Source organism: Chiroxiphia lanceolata, chromosome 5 (genome assembly GCF_009829145.1).
Source record: "Chiroxiphia lanceolata isolate bChiLan1 chromosome 5, bChiLan1.pri, whole genome shotgun sequence".
Taxonomy (NCBI): Eukaryota; Metazoa; Chordata; class Aves; order Passeriformes; family Pipridae; genus Chiroxiphia; species Chiroxiphia lanceolata.
Genome location: NC_045641.1, coordinates 64,668,221 through 64,687,221, shown reverse-complemented (window position 1 = coordinate 64,687,221; position 19,001 = coordinate 64,668,221).

Here is a 19,001-nt window from a genome sequence, read left to right as displayed (position 1 = left end):
CCCAGAGCCATCTCTTCTCCGGGCTGAACCAGCCTGGCTCTCTCAGCACCTCTTCACAGGGCAGGTGCTCCAGCCCCTGGCTGTGATGGTAGCTCTCTGCTGATTCTCTCCTGTTTGTGTTGGTATCCAAAACTAGTCTCACAAATACCAGGCACAGGGGAATGACCACTTCCTTTGACCTGCTGCCTGCAGTCTTGCTAATGCAATTGCAGTCAACCTGTGCTGGCAATTGAGTCACTTTGCCCTCCTACCGGGCTGTGAAGCCCGTGAGGGCAATATGGATTGATACCAGGTTTATGGAGGCAAGGAGGTGAAAAGAATTGTTCTTACAGGAAACTGTGAGCAGCATATCTCTTCGAGCAAACTGACCACTGGGCAAGAATTTGAGGATAAAAAACGAAGAAAGGGGAAGTGATTTAAACAGAAAAAATGAGTGAGGACCAACAAGAGCTCTTAGGGCAGACACACAAAAAGATTTACAAACAACAGCCTCTTGTTCCCAAATATATACAAACAGGGATCTGAATGCTACTAGAGATGTTTAAGAGCTGTGTATTTTGAGTTTGCAAAAACACCTGTAGATTCTGGTTGAATTTGTTTTGGGGTTTTTTAAATTTATTTTGTTATTTCCTGCCTCAAACCTACATATGTCTTGTCCATAATGAGGGATTCATATTCCCAATCAATGAGTACAAATAATTTCATCTTCCCAAACTATGCATCAGGTTTACAGTAGGTCAGTAATGCTTTGACCACTGGCCATGCACATTAATTGTCTAGGATAACTAATTGCCCAGCAACCCCCAACAGCTCAGAGCCTGGAAAACTGGTACACCACTGCTCAAAGCTGTAGTCTCCCCCTTGAAACAGGAGAATAGGGATTGCAGCTTTTACTTGCAAAATAAGTTAAAGCCAGTCCTCCAGCTAAGAGAACACTTCAATGTATTTATATAAATGTGGTTTTAGATTATGCCATTTACCTCCTTTAAAAACTTTCACATTCTTCAAGAAGATACCATAAGTAGAGATATATAGAAAGGTTATATGAAAAGGCACAGTGGCATCATACTATAAAACTTGAATATCACTGTATTATTTTAAATTATATTTATAATTTTAATATTTATAATTATTTTAATATTTATAATTATTTTTATAATTACATTTATAATTATTTTAATAATATTTTAATTATTTTTAATTTTTCCTCTTCAGCAATATCTGTCTCTATTTTATGGTATTTATTTCATGTAATAAATGACATAAGTAAAATAATTAGGTAAGATATAAGTAGACATACTTCATGCTTCAGCTTATGAGTATAAAAACTAGTAGGGTTTTTTAGGAAAATGTTCATATTTTTAGGTTTGTGTCCCTTGGAATAAAGTAATGGCATTGAGAATAAACATATTGAGAATATATAGCAGCATTGAGCCAAAAAAATTTCTCAATGGAATGAAGTAGGGAAAATTCTGCAATCTTTAGTCACACCTGCTAATCTTTAAAAATTGAAATTGCAAGTACATTGCAGTTATAATGTATTTATTTTTAAAGACAGTCTTCCTGGAGTAGCTTACTTTGTAGTGTGATGCTGCTTTGCCAGACTTATTCTTCTAGATGTTGTGAAAATGCAATTGGAAGATGGTACTTTACCCAGCACACCACATCTGAATTTATTAGCAGTTGTCCCCAGATGCACCTGCAAGACCTGACACTAGAAAATAAAAAGTGAGTGATCCTTGCTCTGCCTTTGAAGTTGGGTGAATGAATCAAGAAAACTCATCCACCAAAACAGTGCAGGCTGCTGTAAATCCTGCTGACGTGCAATGGGAACTCAACCAAACCCCAGAGGGAGGTGATTCTGCCCCTCTGCTCTGCTCTGGTGAGACCCCACCTGCAGTGCTGCATCCAGCTCTGGGGGCCCCAGCACAGGGAGGACATGGACTTGTTGGAGTGAGTCCAGAGGAGGGACACCAAGTTGATCAGAGGGATGGAGCACCTCTGCTGTGAGGAAGGGCTGAGAGAATTGGGATTGTTCAGCCTGGAGAAGGGAAGGCTTTGGGGTGACCTAGTTGTGACCTTCCAGTACCTGAAGGGAGCCCACAGGAGAGATGGAGAGAGACTATTTACAAGGGCCTGGAATGACAGGACAAGGGGGAATGGATTCAAACTGACAGAGAGCAGGTTTAGATTAGATACTAAGAAAAAATTCTTTACTGTGAGGGTGCTGAGGCACTGGAACAGGTTTCCCAGAGAAGTCGTGGATGCACCATCCCTGGAAGTGTTCAAGGCCAGGCTGGATTGTGCTTTGAGCAACCTGGTCTAGTGGAAGGTGTCCCTGCCTGTGGCAGGGGTTTTGGAATGAGATGATCTTTAAGGTCTTTTCCAACCCAGGCCATTCTATGTGACGCAAGTGAGGGGAGGTTGGTGCAGCAGCACTGGCGTGGTGGTGTCACACCAGCCTCTTTCACTGGCTCTGGGTGTCCACTTGGCAATCTGTGTACCACGGCCACTGGTCTCGTGTGGATGTGCCCAGCATGTTTCAAAAGACTGCGCACATTTCACATATTTTTAAAGCAGGGGTACCATTGCACATGAAATGCACTATTTGCATCTAAGGTTAACAGCCCAAATTAGCAGGGGGAAGATGGGAAAAGCCAGAAGGATACTTCTCTCTGTTTTGTCACAACTTTTATTTACATGAGGGAAATGTTAGCATTCTTTATGTCCTCGGGGTACCCACCAGTGCCCCAGTTTCAGCATTAGCTGTACCACTCCTCAGGGAAACCCTTGAAGCCATACGGTTCACTTGCAGTTCCTGCATTTCTGTGTGCCTAAGGAATTGGTGGTGGTAGTGGCCCCCTATTCTTTCTGCTACTTCACTCTGTGTCTCATTCTTTTTATGCTTTTTCCAAATGAAAAAGTGGCTTTGAACTCTCCAGCTTCCCTCTAGCTCAACATTAGCAGCATATAAATATAATTCTACCAGCATATGTGTTCCTTTTCCCATATTAGAGCAACCAAAGGGATACAACTTTTCTTTGTAGTGATGGTATTGGAAAAATCAAGCTTAGTAATCTTTTAGGTATTGATCTTAAGTAAGTTGATGGACTACACTGTGCTTCCATTATATGCATACATATCTCTCCAGACCTTTTCCTCTGGGGCTCTAACCCCATGGGGAGAGAAATCTGTTACTGTGTTTTAGAAAGACCAAAATCAAAGAGGCTGGTTTCTTTAGGAGTGTGTGTGCATGTGTGCAGCATGACAGAGCTGGCAAATAATTTCCGGTGTGACTGTTAAAGGAAAGGCCTTTTGATGGCATGTAGTGTAAGTGAATATGTAGTATTAAATTTTTATTATATATATCACTACATAATACATAGTGAATATAGTATAAGTGAAAGAGATTACAGTCTGATATATGAAAACCCTATGTAAGTGTGATTCCCACTGAGTTTGCAAGGGACGTGTTTATCTCAAGTGACAAAGATTTAGAGGGTGCACAACAGCCAGCTAAAGTCCAAGCTTGCTGGGTCTCCTGCTTAGACACAACAAATGAAGAAATTCCTCTTACATGTCTGTGAACTACTGGTACATTTATATTGTAATGCGTGAGATTTTGTACAATGGTTGCTTGACATTTACACTCCGTGGGTATGGTCAGTGGAAAAATAGCATGAAACCCACTGTCAGCAACAATTTTCCATATCTCCATGTGCAAGAATTACATACAAATGACACAGTAAGTACTATGTGATGTCAAGGTCAGTACTGCCTGCTAGAACTGTGGTTCTGCCCTCCAGGAAGCAATGGCTTTTATTCAAAGTGTGGCATGTTCAACAGAAGAACAGGAATTCATGATTGCAGGATAGAATATTGTCCAAAGTGTTTGTCAACAGCTCTCAAAAGTGGAGCTTGCAAAAAGAGCTGGCAGAGTACTCACGGGGGTCTACTTCAGCCTAAACCAGAGAACTAGTTCATGTATATTCCAAACAATTCAGTCCATGATAAGGGCTTAAAAGAGCCATCTGAAGGCTAACAATTACACTGGACCTGAATAGTTAGCATTTTTAGAGGCATTAAAAAGAACAAACTGATTTGTGTATCCAGAGATTTGACCATGTGGTCAAAAGGGGAAGGTCTTGGTCACAGTACGGTGTCTTTGCAGCCAAGAACAGAATGGTAATTTAAACTATAAAAGAGAAAAAAAAAAACCAAAAACGAAGAAAAGAAAGTTACATTCATCTTTTTTGGACATTTACATCTGAAATCCACTTTTCTATGAACACATCTTACTTCAAGTTCAGACTCCTACTTTAAAATTTTACTGCTCACTAACAGTAAAGCAGTCTAACATTCAACTTCTTTTTTTTTTTTTTTTTTTTTTTTAAACTTTACTTAAGTCATTTGGGAAAATAAGATGCAGAGGTAAACAGAGATTCTGCAGACACGAACAAAGTCAGTGCATCTGTTCTTGAATCCCTTTCCTAGGAGCCGTAATGGATACTAAGGCACCATATCCAGTATTTCAAGGACTTGGGCACATTATACAGCATATCTGAAAAATGGCTGTGTCATTATTTACATTGTACAGAACAAAGGAGCATTCAGAAAATGTCATGGATGATTAAAGCAGGAAAAAATGGATTCCATTCCCCATACTGACACTAATTTTCCCCGTGTCCTCATACAAGTTTCATCTTGCAGGCTGCTAAGCACATGTTTTCTGGGTGACTCAACTCACTTCAATGACAGTATTCTAATACACACAAGTAGCACATATTCAATACATGCAAGTTTTTTCAGAAAGATAGGCGGCCTTCAATTTTGCATGACTCATTTCCCACGTCCTCAACAGCAGGAGGATATATTTATTAATTTTGTGGGACTTATTATTGTTTGAGGTGTCAAAGGGAAGGTTTTAGCAAGTAAGATGAACATCAGAGACTGCAAAATGCCAGTATACAAGGTACAAGGGTGGCTGAAAAGAAAACCTACCCTTTTCATGGATGTAATATATCCACTATTGTAGAATTTTATCTAAGAATTTCATCATCAAATGATTTTGAGCTCTGAAACAAAAGAGTGCTTTAAATAAGACTGTCTGCTAGAAGAAAAAGGGCATCAGAAGACAAAATATTTATACAACTTGGGATGGCAGGCTTTTAAGTTATTTAATTAAGCATTTACCTAAAAGCTAGACCATACTTAAGCATATCTGTAGATAAAATTAATTCTTTAGTGTGACACTTTGTTGTCATTTAGAATTTTTATCTGCTTTGGTTCTCAGTGTTTGTTAGATGGACACACAGCTGTGATGGTTATAGTTAACTCTGACAGAGACATTCTTTGTCACATAAAGTAGGTACAAGCTGAACATAAAGCAAAGAGCAGGTTCAACCCCCCTCATTCCTTTAAAGGAAATTTAATCTTTCGACTGTTACAGTGTTTGAGAGTTTGTTTGTTTGTTCTTTTTTAGTCGTATATCATTTCTTTGAGGTGTCAGACTCACAGTCCCCATATTTCTTGATTTACCACAAAAACGGAAACTAAATTTTCAAGCAATGGAGATCTTACCCATATAATAAAAAGTAACTTACCAGTCTGTAAATGTGAAAAAGAGGATTTCTTTTCTTTGTAGTAGTGTTTCTGATACGTCTTGAGTTCCAGAACGAAATTCCTACATTTACCTCATGTTGCCCAGGAGAGAACGGTTGGAGAGGTGCAATTTGGTCAATCAGGCCCACCACCAACTTTTCACTGAAACTGGTGTGAGCTAATGCCTATGTGCTTTTGAACCTTATCTAGTCTAGGTGACTGACCCGAGTGCAAGAATTCCTGTATCCTTCTACTGCTTTAGCTCTCTTGCTCTCACAAAATGTGATATTTAGACCTGTTTTACTGTGAAAAGTGATGTCCACCAGTCAGAGATGTACTGACAAACAGCAGGAACTTCCTGATGTCTCAGTCATCAAACTGGTTCACTGGTTAATGCCATCAGCATTTTGGGTTTCAAAAAAACTTTTCAAAATAGTTTTGCCTCTGAACTATTAGAATGTCCTTATCTGCCTATGCCTTAATTGCAAGAAGAAATGAAGGAAGATACTAGGAGATACCTCCTGAAGGCTATTTAATTAATCACTTGGAGTCCTCTGCTAGAAGCTTCTCCTTTTCTGGCCTTCAAGTTGTGTTCATTTTAGATCAGATTCCACCAAACAGAAGGTGGGAGGTGTACCAGCTTTGGTTAAAGGTCAGAGCCCTGTTGCTGGAGCAAGAAAGAAATGTTGCCAGTGTCTGGTGCCAGTCCATGGCAGGAAAACAAAGGCTTGAGCAACCTCCTTTCTGTCTTTCCTGAAACTTCTCCCTAAAGGTGTGATTCTCCTCCACTTGGTCTCTTTTATTTTATAATGACATGGAATGGAAGAGTAAAAAAACCTTGAATTTATGATAAAATGGTTTGAGTTGAATGGGGCTTTAAAGATCATATAGTTCCAACTCCCCTGCCACGGGCATGGATGCCACCCACTAGATCAGGTTGCCAGGGCTCCATCCAACCTGGCCTGCAACACTTCTACATATTACTTAGTATATTGTGGTAAGATTATTCACTGTGAATGGACACTTTTAAGGTCTCTGAAATGAGTGCTGCATTGGGGTGAACTCCATTCTCTACTCAAAGGCTTTGGGAAGTTTCTTTCTTCTCGGTCCCTCACGACAGTTTTCGAAATAATCTTGTCTGTGTAACCTTCAGCTATACCATTAAAATGCACCTGAAAATCCTAGACCTTTTGAAAAAAAAATTGGCTTTATTTACAGGACTGATTTTTCTTTACCTTATCAACCCCATATGGGTACCTTATACACGTTTACTGCTCCTGGCCGTGCATAAAATCTACAAGAACAACTGGAAAAAGGCAGAATCCCTGCCATTTTTACATACTCAGGCTTGGGGTCTGGCACTTGCTCATTTGCACAGTTACCTGTCTGAAGGCAGGCAGGTTTTTGGGTGAGATAAAATGAATAACCTGGCAGTTGTACTACTGTGTTGTGCAGCAGCTCCGAATTCTGCTGTTTGCCAGCTAGAGCCTCCTTACAGACAGGCTAATCAGTCCTGATGGCAGAGCTATGGGTTAAGGGGTAAGTAGGTCAGTTCTGTGGAGGTGGACTCTGTTTTGGAGAAGAGGAGAAGTAGAATTAGTCATGGATACCTCTTCTTCAGCATAGAGCTCACAGAGATTAAATTCTCTGTGTTATAGCTATAGATAGGATGGGATTTGAGGCATGTCGCAGCATACAGCCAGGAGCAGCTGCTGTCATTTTTAGTGGCAATTCCAGAGCAAACTAAATTCAAAACCCCTTATGGTAAGGGTTTCTTTATGAATTTCATCCTTTTGAAATTATGGGGCTGCATAGATAAGACAATGGGTGAGAGGAATGTATATGAACATATATATGAAATGTATGAGCTGAATAAAATGCATCTCATAAATGCAATATAGGTAATTATTTACCTATAATATAGATTAAATAATTATATATGTATATCATGGAACATATGGCAAAAAACTGTGCCTTGCTTAAAGCGTGTGGAAAATTGGTGGTAGAGCTGGAAATTGGACAACTTGTGTTAGTCAGAAGATCATTCAGCAAAAAGCTGCAGAAAGGTTTATTCCTATATTAACTTTCATTTTTTTAGGTGGCATTGCCCTTCTAAAGATATCCCTTCAAAAGATGGACCTTTTAAGAATGTCTGCAGATCTGGACTCCCTCAGATTAACTGGGGGCACGCATTTCAAAGGGAAGTGGTGTTCATGGGGAATTCTCTGCCAGCTGCCCAGATCTCAGTTGCAGAAGTAAAGGATAAGTAGTAAAGGAGTTTAAATATCCTCAAGCTGCCTTCTGTTGTGCCTCGGCTTTGATCTGCCAGGATTACCTTGAGAGGTGGGAAAAGTAGTTAATTTTCCACTTTCACTTGACACTTCCCCTTTCTCTAGGGGCTGCTGAGTTAGTGCCCACTGCCTACGTAGGTGAGCTGAATGCAATACCAGGACTTGCACTTTCTTGGCATTGACTGACTTCACAGACTGTCAGATAAGGGAGACATTCAATGATTTTCATTGGTTCCAGTGTAGCTGCCAGACAACTACAACCAGCGAGGTGGACTTTCAACTCTGGTCAGCCCTTACCTTGTCTTCTCCTGTGTTCCCTCTGTGGTTCCACAGGGCCTTAGTCCCCAGAGAACACCCTTCTTTATCTTTCTCTCACTCTAGATTAAAACCATTCTTTTTGTTGATACCTACAAAAAGACTTGCTTAGGTGATTTCTGTTGTGTTTGTAGAGTTAAATATGTTGTCTTTTTGGGTTCTTTTATTCCTTCATCTTTTATCTTACACTTAGGCTTTTGTTTTATTATTAATTAGACGCCATCCTTTTGTTCTTCTGCTCTTATCACACCTCAAACAATGGATTTTTAGCCATGGCCAAGGCTTCTGACTTCTTCAGTAATACAAATATTTGGCAACAGTACAGTGTGTGTTTGTTTTTAAACAACCATCACGTGGAAGCTCTCATGTCCTTGCACTGTTGTCAGCTGTTGCAAAGGACAGAATAGCAGATGGTGGATGAGGAAAAAATGACTAACCATGACTTGAGCTGCACTAGGAGTAAGAGGGATCAGAAACAATGCTGTCCCCATCTCCAGGTTCCATCTTTCAGCAAACTTTGGGCACTGGTATCCTGGTTGTACTGGCACTGGATGAGGCTGGTCCTTGTGCTGTGACTGTCCTGGAAGGAGAGAGGCAGTGGAGAGTGATGGACAGAGTTCAACGTCCCCTGGCACCTCACTCTTAGAGATGCCTTGTTCCTAAGGTATAATCCTTACCTGCAGTGTCCTGTGACAGATACCATCTGCTGGTGTTGTACACCATGTATCTATAGGTCATCATATAGCTCAGATATACCTTGCAGACTCTGCCCCACACAGTGAAAACAACAAAACCTGAGATACAGCATTTTGTTTCCCCTGTGTTAAGAAGCAGAGACCTCTGTTGTGTAAACACTCTGATCTAAACTGTTCAGCTGGTCACAACTATCCTTGAACTGATCAAGGTAACCACTAGGGCTTCCAATATGCCTTCTCTCTCATGGTAATATGTGTTCAGACCAGGGACAATTTTAAATCAAGTATGCAAAAAGCCATATACAGCTTCTTCGCTGGGGCCAGCCAGGCCTGCCACTGCAGCCTGTGCTTGGGATAAGCTTCATCTGGCCTTCTCAGCTCCCAAGACACAAAGGGCAGATAAAATAGCATCATGGCAATTTCTAACAAATGCAATGAGTCAGTTCCTGTTAATGATGAGACCCCTGTGAGTCAGATCATTAGAGCTGATTTCCATTGCTCTTGCTGTTGTTGGGGTTTTTGTTTGTTTGTTTAAAGATATGTTTAAGATACTTTACAACTGTTTTTAAGTTGCTTTTCTATGGAAATAGGTCTTACAAGATGATTGATCTCCATTTCCCATCCTTTCCCAGGAATTTTTGTGCTCATCAACAAGAAAGATAGCATTTTCAAAGTTGCTAAATCCTTGCAATCTTCATGAAAACAGCTGGCTGGATAAAAGAAAAAGCTCCTGTTAGTGCTGTGGTGAGAGAGATGCCACAAAGGCCACTCACTCTATTAGTCACCAGAGAACCCACACCTCTAGATGGCAGGAAAAGCTTCAGCGTTTGCATGCTATATTAGACCTCAAAGAGACACACATCCATTAGAAAGAAAAAAATAACCATCACTGCTGCTTCCAAGAAAACTGATTTTTAATTGTATAAAATCCGTCCTGTAAAAGAAGCATCTGTATCTTGCTCTGTAGATTCATATGCTCCCCTCTCCCCATATGCATTAAGATTTAAGGTACTCATCAGTGGGAAATATGTATAATCTCCCACAGGACTGCAGTCTCTCCTTCAGTACTAACATATTAAACTAGACTTCTTAAACATTCATATTAATTAGTCTGTGAGGAACCATTATCAAAATATGGTGTGAATACATAATTATGAGGGTGTGTTGTCTGGCAGAAAAATGAGGGTCTGATCCTGCCTCCTCCCAAGTAAATGGCAGCTTTATCACTTGTTTTTGTATAAGCAACAGCGAGCCCTAAGGCAGCAGAAACGGGAGACAATTTTCCCCTTCCTGCCTCACTGGAAGCACTGTCTCACCCTTGCTGAGAAAGCACTTCACCCCTCCTGGGAGGGGAGATAGAAGGAAGAGCGTTTGGCGGCTATTATCAATATTCATGTTCAGCTGCAATTCACAGGCCTTATTCCCTGCTGAAATGTGCCATTAGCTGCAGCAGGGCTTGACCTGCAGAGTGGGACAGACCCCTGTTAGTGCCAGTCAGGCATTCCTGGCTGTCCTCTAGGTGCATCTACTGTCCTGCTCCAGGAGAGGACAAGATGCTTCTCCATGTGTCAGGGCTACCTTTATTGCCTGGTCCTGCTCACGTGAGAAGGGCCGGCAAACTGCCCTACATGTGATAACGTTTCAGCATAGACTGGAGGCTTCAGACAATGCAGAAGTTCAAATTCTGCCATTTCACTGGGCTTAGAACTAGGCAAACCCTTTGTTTGCCCCAGATAAATGCAGTGCCAGAACCTGTAAGATACAGTAAGCTGTGTGTTAATTTTCAAATATCAGTCCTGCAGCTCATCTCCCATAAGGATCTTGTTTGTTTGTTCAGGGTTTTTTTTGTTTGGTCTTTTTTTTTCCCCAAAATAAAAAATAGCATGATCTGGGAAATACAGAATGGTACTGAAAAACTAGAAAGAGATCTCAGATTTTGTTTTTCTGCCACCGATTTGTTTGCAGCCTTGCAAACAGAATGTGAGGATATTGTTTGCAGAATGTGAGGATATTATTTCTCCAGCCCCAGTTAATGTCTTGTTTATAACTTGGTGCAAGGGCTTTATCTGCTGCTTCCCATCCAAAAGTTTCCCTTCTTCTTGGCTCAGCCATATGCAAAAGCAGTGTTTTTTGCTAGCACTAGGACATATCCCCTCTCCTATCCAGCATTTCTTTTTCTCTTTCAGTTCCTGTCTCTCCCATTCACTGCAGCAAAGTTGCTCTGCATTGAGAAGCACAAGGGTAGAACACAGTCTTTTTCCCAGCTGCCACCTCGCTGCCCTCCCTACCTCAGTGCTGGGGGGGGGATAACTATCTTGGCAGAGAGTCCTCAAGGTGTCCAAAGGTCCAGGTGCCCCCCCAATATAGCTGCCCTGTTTTAGGGAATGATGCTCTGGCAAGACATGTGCAAAGGGATTCCATTTCACACTCTGGCATAACGGGACAGGTGCTTAAAAACACCACCATGAGGTTTTCAGTCATGTGGCTGAATGACTCTTATTGCAAGACAAGCAGCCTTAGAGATGGAAATCTCCTAATTATGCACATAACCTTGACAGTGGCAGTATGGACCTCCCCTTGGTGTCTTGCTGCAACAAGTTCCTAGCCCAGCCAACATCAATGACCCTGGTGGTGGTTGGATGCTGAAGGCTGGATTGAAATCCGTACGATATTCTTACCAAACAACCATTGCATATCAGTACCAGTGAAGGTCAGTTGTTGTTTAGAAAACTGGATGTATAACAGGGCAGGCATTCACTGGGATTTTCTCCATATGCACAATGGAGAATTTCAGAAATCCCTTCTAGGTGTGCAGCCGTTTTCTTTTTTGCATCTAATTACCTCTAAAAATCTAGCCTTTGGTCACTGATCGCTTGAACTGAACTGTTGCTTGTGAGAAGTGGAGAGGAAGAGAGAACTTTATCAAGTTAGCAGCCTTTTAACACTCAAATATCACCCTTATTTATTAGAATTTCCCCTACTTAAATGTTCTGTTGGCTTTTAGGAGAAGAAGTTGAAATATGTCAGGAGCTAAGAGAAAAGCTTATTCTCACCCTCTGTCTAAATGTTATATATCCTTGGGATTTCAGAGGTGTCCTGAGGCTCACAGTGCCAAAAGCTTTAGTTTGGCTGAGATATACTTAGGCAGAAACCAATTCCCAAGCCTTGGGTATTTTCACCAACTTTTACCTCTTTCTAAGCAATACTCTTTCTGTAAAACTAAACAGCTAACAGTCCCTGCAAAATGCACGTGTGCTAATTGGATTTAGTGAAGTCAGGGCTGCATGTCGATGATGTGCTCAATAAAGTGCTTTAACCTGGGACCTTCAGTGCAGAATTTGACTACAGCAGTGACTGTTTGACTAGAAATGCCATCAAAGCTGCAAGTGAAGCAGGCGGCTATAGTGACTGTACCTAGCCACTAGAGAGAGACATTATCCCATGCAGAAAACTGAAATGTTTCACTTGCTGTCGTGGTTTAACCCCAGACAGCAACTAAGCTCTAACAGAACCGCTCGCTCGCTGTCCTCTGTGGGACAGGGAGGAGAACTGGGAGGGTAAAAGTGAGAAAACTCCTAAGTTTGGATAAAGGCAGTTAAATAGGGAGAGCAAAAGCTGTGCACGCAAGCAAAGCAAAACAAGGAATTAATTCACCACTTCCCATGGGCAGGCAGGTGTTCAGCCATCTCCAGGAGGGCACGGCTCCTTCATGTGTAACAGTGAACAGGGAAGAAAAACACCATCAGCTCCAAACATCCCTCCTTCCTTCTTCTTCCTCCACCTTTATATGCTGAGCATGATGCACATGGTATGGAATATCCCTTTGGTCAGCAGGGGTCAGCTGTCCTGGCTCTGTCCCCTCCCAACTTCTTGTGCACCCCCAGCCTCCTCCCTGGTGGGATGGGCTGAGGAGCAGAAGAGGCCTTGGCTCTGTGTAAGCCTTGCTCAGCAATAACTGGACATCCCTGTGATATCAACCCTGTTTCCCACACAAATCCAAAACTCAGCCCTATATCAGCTACTGGGAAGAAAATTAACACTATTGCAGAGTTAATTTTTTAGTTAACTCAAAAACCAGCAAACTTCCAACTGTCCAGGGCCCTCATCTCAGAGCAAAGTATCCTGTTCATCTGGAGCAGATGACAGAATGGACTCTCTGACTAAACCTCGAAGAGCAGTGGCTGTGGGACCATCACATGTTGCATGTACAAGGTGGCCAGTCCAAAACATTGTAATACAGGGAAGGTGTTAAATTTATATTTATATATTTTCAATCAAATCAATGCACCTTCAGTTAGACAAGGGAAGAAGCAGGTTAACTATTGTTCTTGGATGGAGCAGGGCAATGCTAATCAAGCCCACTCAGGTGTAGCTTCTTGCAGTGTGACACTCAGGCATACACAGACTTTTCGGGTTTTATAGACAGATCAAGAGCCAGATTGTGTAAAATTGTTGCAGAACCTTCAGCACTAGAGTTCCTCTATGGTGTGTGCTGAAGATAAGTAGTAATGCCAGCCTTGTTTTGGCCAGGTATGTTACAATCCCTGTTTGCTCTGAAGTGCTCCTTTACAGATGTCACCTCCCCCTTCCAGATGGGGCGGTCGGTGGCTGGCTGAGCACGGTGCCTTTTGCATTTGTACATTTACTTTTTCAGCTCTTCAGTGCTGATACAAAGCCCCGTGTGACTGCTGGATTTGTAACCCGGACACGGCAGTGCTCAGGTGCACTGTGCTGTCAGCAGTGATCTCGGAGGTTGCACCAGAGTCTGAAGGGTTAATGTGGGCTGCCCAGTCCTGAGATTAACAGGTGCTCATCTGATCGGAAAGGAGAACCGGGCAGACTAGAAACTGTCACGAATTGATAGCGGAAACGTCCATAAAACTAACACTACATTCAGGCTGATAAATGTGCGGTGCGGACTTGGATAATGCCCGGAGGTCAAAAGCCGCACTCGTATTTGTAACGCCTGCCAAAACGCTCGGGCTTCCAAGCACAGGAAAATCTAGTTAAAGTAACAGTGGTGGGAAACGTAGGAAGCGTGATCGTGCTAAAAATGCATCTGGATACAAAACTGGCTTGTCCCGTGAACGAGCAGGACAGTGCTTGACGTGGAAGCGGGACTGGGTATTTAACCTCAGTGATTTTCTGCAGGCAGGTGCCAGCTTTGAGCCCCGGAGGAATTCCTCGAGAGGGGAGTAAGCACCGCCTTGCTGTTTTGATCTCTCACAAAGTACTGAGCCAGGGATCTGCTGTTAGGATCAAGTGGTCATTTCCTACGTGATTAGTTTTCTTTTAATGCAGGCAAGGAATGACACCAGCATAGCACGAATCCCTGTGTGTGCTGTTTAAGTTATTTGGGGAGTCATGCAGTTCTCCTTTTTGCTAACATGTAAACACTAGATAACAAGCATTTGATTTATGACTTCTAATTAATTATTTTATATTGGTTCTTGAACTTTGAGTTAGAATTTATATTAGCATCTTTGTTTGCACCTGCACTTACTCTCAATTTCTCAAAATAGAGTAGAGAGTTGCTTGTGAAAATCCCACTAAATTTCACAGGCTGCTTTGAAAATCTCGGTAGTAGCACTTTAATGCTCTGAAGGTACGGCTTCAGCTGTATGCAAACATGCAAAGAGAAGTCTCAGCCCTGGGTTTCCACCAGGACTTAACTAGGTGCACGTTGAAAGTGAGCATTCAGTTTTTGTCTTGCAAATTAGCAAGCACTCAACTGAGGGGAGTCCTCAATCATTATGCAAATAATAAATGGGTAAAATCCTCTTTTCTCTTCTCTTTATATAACAGCACATCCTTTAAAGTATCCTCCGAATTATTCAGTTGTAAGGATTGATTACTGTAAGGCACCACAAGCTGCTGGCATTAAAATATTAAAATGAAATCTCTTAAAACCCCTTTTTTAAAAAACTAAGCAAACCTGGGTTGCGGGTAGGTGTAAAGGGGTATTTCCTGACCAGCTGTCTTGATTCTGAGAAGCTTTTCTTGAATCTGGTATGACACTTTCTAGCATCTTACGAATGTGTCATACTTCTACTTTTACAACATTTTAATACTGGAAAATTACCTGTACGCATGAACATTTATATGAAACAAAGTATGTGATACATAGTCATGTATCACAGGATAGTGCAAGAAGCACTTGAAAAGTGTGTAAATCAATAAGGAGTTTTGAGGTTATACACTGAGAGAAAAAATTACATAAACATAACTACCATCTTGATGGCTGACATTAATCTTCTAAGATGAAACACATTAAAAAAATGGAAAGGAAAATGCAATCCTCATTTTTCATAAGAAGAAAGGGGGAGGGAAAGGTGTAACACAGACTCACAGAAAGCAGAATTGTTTTCTGTTTCTCCTCAGTTTTCCAGAAGTGGACAAGGACAGGTATGTCTGCTCCTCCTATCCAACCAGTTGTCCCACTCCAGGGCTACATAGCATATTGGTATTTGCGTTTGCAATATGGATCCATCAATCTACCCTAAAATTCAGCAAGTCCAGACTGTTGTGCAGTGGGAATAGGAGGTTCAGGAATCTGCTTGAGACTTGAGCTCAAGCAGAGCTGTGAGGGGTCTTCAGTTTCCTCCTGAAAGAAACCTATTGTGACAAACTTGTGACATTCCCTGTCTACCACCTAATTCTAACTTCATTTGACTTGTTCACAGGCACAACACAATTAACCTGACCTTGCAGAGAATGATTTGTTAAAGCTTTTCTTTCACAGTTATAATTTTACCTAATGCACAAAAAAAATATTTTCTCACCCAGATACAGATGCCCTCAGATGAGCGATCTTTTAGTAGTGTGTCTAAAAAGTTACTGACAGTTTTTATTTAGATATGGAGATGACGTAATGATGAGAGAGTGGCTGTCTTTGCAATACAAGATTTCCTGACAAGGGCAAGGAGCACATAACTAAGATGCCACTGCTCAGTGTACCCAGGCCAGTTTTCATCTGTGTGCAAAGATGGGGATTTTGGGAACCCAGGTGGCCAGTGCTGTGTGCTTACACACCCGTGCTGTGTATATAGACTCAATAACTTTCCTTTGCTGCTGAGTATACATTTCACCTTTGAGGAACTCCAAGTATTTTCTCTAGTTTGAAGATGAGGAAACTGAGATGGGAGAAAGCCAATGGCTTGTATGAGGACGGAAGTCCTGGCTAGCTCAGGACTGTGAGGCTCATAGTTCTGTGTTCAGACCGTGCAACCACAGCACTGTGCAACAATAACAGGTTTCACTTCATTGCCATTTGTGGAGGAAAATGAGACCATTCAAATAACTCAATAGTCCCCTTCTCTGGCATGGGAATGCATCCCATTAAAACATGTAAAGAAATAAAGGTAGGCTAAGTTTATACCTGTCATTCTTTTTTTTTTTCCTCTCTGTTAATTGCATTGTCTCAGCATCCAAGTTCTAAAGGACTCTGTAATTGCCATGGCTGTTTATTAAAAGGAAACTTCTAAGGGTGGCTCAGCTTAATTGTGTTCTCATTGGAGTGAAACAGGATGCTTGGCCCAAACCTTATTTCCTTCATTTCACTCCGTTCTATTCCAAGCACTTTTCCTGCATCCTGCACTAAAATATCAGTGATGCTGCATCTCTTTGAGCCCGGGGCATTTGAAGGGACCCACGATCAGGGAAATTTTAATTTATCGATCTCAGAGGCAATGGGGATGCCCGTGTCTTACCATGGGCAATTCTTTAGAGCCACTTTTCCCAGTTTCCACTAGAGGGGTTACATGTTCTAGTTCAGAGCACTGCAACAGCCCAGGATAAGATGGAGCCGCTTCTTGTCCACCTATATTTTTAACTGATACAGTTAACTCACAAATACAATAATGAGCTGACAGTACTAGGGCTTGAGGCCTTAATAACCATTACAAAAATCATTAATTACCGGGAAATTAGAGGGGTGTCTGTGAAGTGGTTAAATTTGCAACCTTCTGCCCACAAACAAGAAATCCAAACGCTTGCCTGAATCACAGCTAACTTCCCACACATTGCTTATAAGCTATATCTTGTTTATTTCTGCATATATTACTCTCAGTAAATGATTAGATTTGTCACCCATGACCCAGTATGCTGTTTGCAATTATTTCTTATATTAAATTAATCACTACATATTTACTTTGAGAAATTATGTATGATATATCGATGCACGCATGTGTATGAGTGTATGTGAGCACATGAACTTTCCTGATTGCCTTTCCTCTTGTATGGCAAATTAAAAATAACAGGCATTGAAGCTGGCAGAGTTACACTGACAGGGAAACTGGCACAGAGGGAGGGGGGATATTGCTATATAAATTTTTTTTCCTTTGTATTTTAAGTATTTCCACTTATTTGTTGAATTTTAAAGATATGGATAGTCTAATCTGCACTAGCAGATACACAAACACTTGTGGCTCTAAGTTTTAAGGGTGCTGGTGTGGACTGCACTCAGCCTCGCTTTTCCCACCTCCCACATCTTGTGGATGTGCCTGGGTGGGGGGATCTGCAGACATATGGGCCCTCACCACATCTTTGGCACTTTGTGTAGCAGTAATACTACCCAGATAGATAAAACTAGCTTTCAGAATCGGATTCTTTGTGAATTACTTACTGGGTGAAAGTAATTCACGTTGGTTTTGACTTTTTGCTGGGTAATGTAAAGCCTCTCCTTTGTACAATGACAATTAATTTCAAGTAGCTCGTTTCCTAGGAAAACTAAACCTTATAGTACGTATAGAAGCAAGACTTCCATCAATTTGGGCTCCTGTAGAGCTTTTTGGGTAGGAATGAATTTTATAAAAAGTTTTTGATTTCTATTTCTACCTAATCTTTCAGATATTTCATCCTCTCAGATCTCTGTTTTGTGGTGTGCTCTATTTTCCATTGCAATGCTTTCTCCATCTTCCCTGAACATAATTTCTTCTCAGCAGAATTCACCCCCAACAGCTTCTAAGTCTGAATTTACAGATCCATTGTGTTTGAGTGGGTTCAGAACGAGACAGAAATATTCACTTTTAATCTGTTATATTTCTGAGGTGTTAATTGCTTTGCCACCTCTTGTTTGACACCCAGTTCAAACTGGCATCAACCCGAATGCTATGAGAAAGTCTTTTAATAATCTTCTAAGAAGATGATATGGAGTAATTTACTTCTACAACAAGTAACTTGCTTCAGGAAGGGGATCACTGGGATCAAGACAGTTGTGATAATGTGGATTTCAAATCATAAACACTTCAGCTTGAAAAGAGACCAGCATTATACCTATTAAAAGACAAAGTTTAAACAACCTTGTAGGTTTTGTTACTCATGTCTGTAAATGATAGTGTTCTTTATCCACACACAAGGGGTAGGTTGGAGCTTCCAGTAGGTACACACACAAATTCCTCTCCCGACTTTTTGACTCTGTTCCTTGCTTAACTAATAATGAATTCAGGGACACTGGGTTTTACGTCACCTGGGCAGATGATCTTCTCAGTTACACCTTGCTGCAAAGCAGCAAGGCAGGGATGGGAGGGAATTGATATTGCTTTGAAAGAAATGGCCCCGCACCTTCACGGAGCGAGTGTGTGCGTGAGCCCTTCCTGCCACACAAATGAACTGTGCTTTTTGAAGTTATTACATTGTTTTGTCTTCTGGGCCGCCTGGAGTTCTTCCAAACTCAAGCAACAAAGGCTCGAAGAAAGGATTCAAAACATCATGGGGGGGGGAAATACCTTTGCTAAAGGCTAGAATGGTTTTTTGGTCTGTTGCCAGGTGTGCAGGGGAGGGCACACGGAGCTGATGCAGCGGCAGCGAGCCCTGGGCAGGTACCCAGCTGTCCTCACAGGTGCCAGGCAACCCCCGCTGAGTAGGGTGTTGGCAGAGCAACAGGTTTGGGGAGAAGGATGGGGACATCCTGCCTGGAAAAATGCCTCTGTATGTGCCAGCCAAGACTTTCTCTTAGGCTTTTTCTTGGTTGCCTACTTGCCTTCCTCTCCTCTGCTCCCAACCAAAAATAGGGCTCATCATACCATTGGTCCAGTCAGACATTAGCAAACTGCATGGATTACAGACAGACGAATAGGTGAACTGAGTAGGAATTATTTTA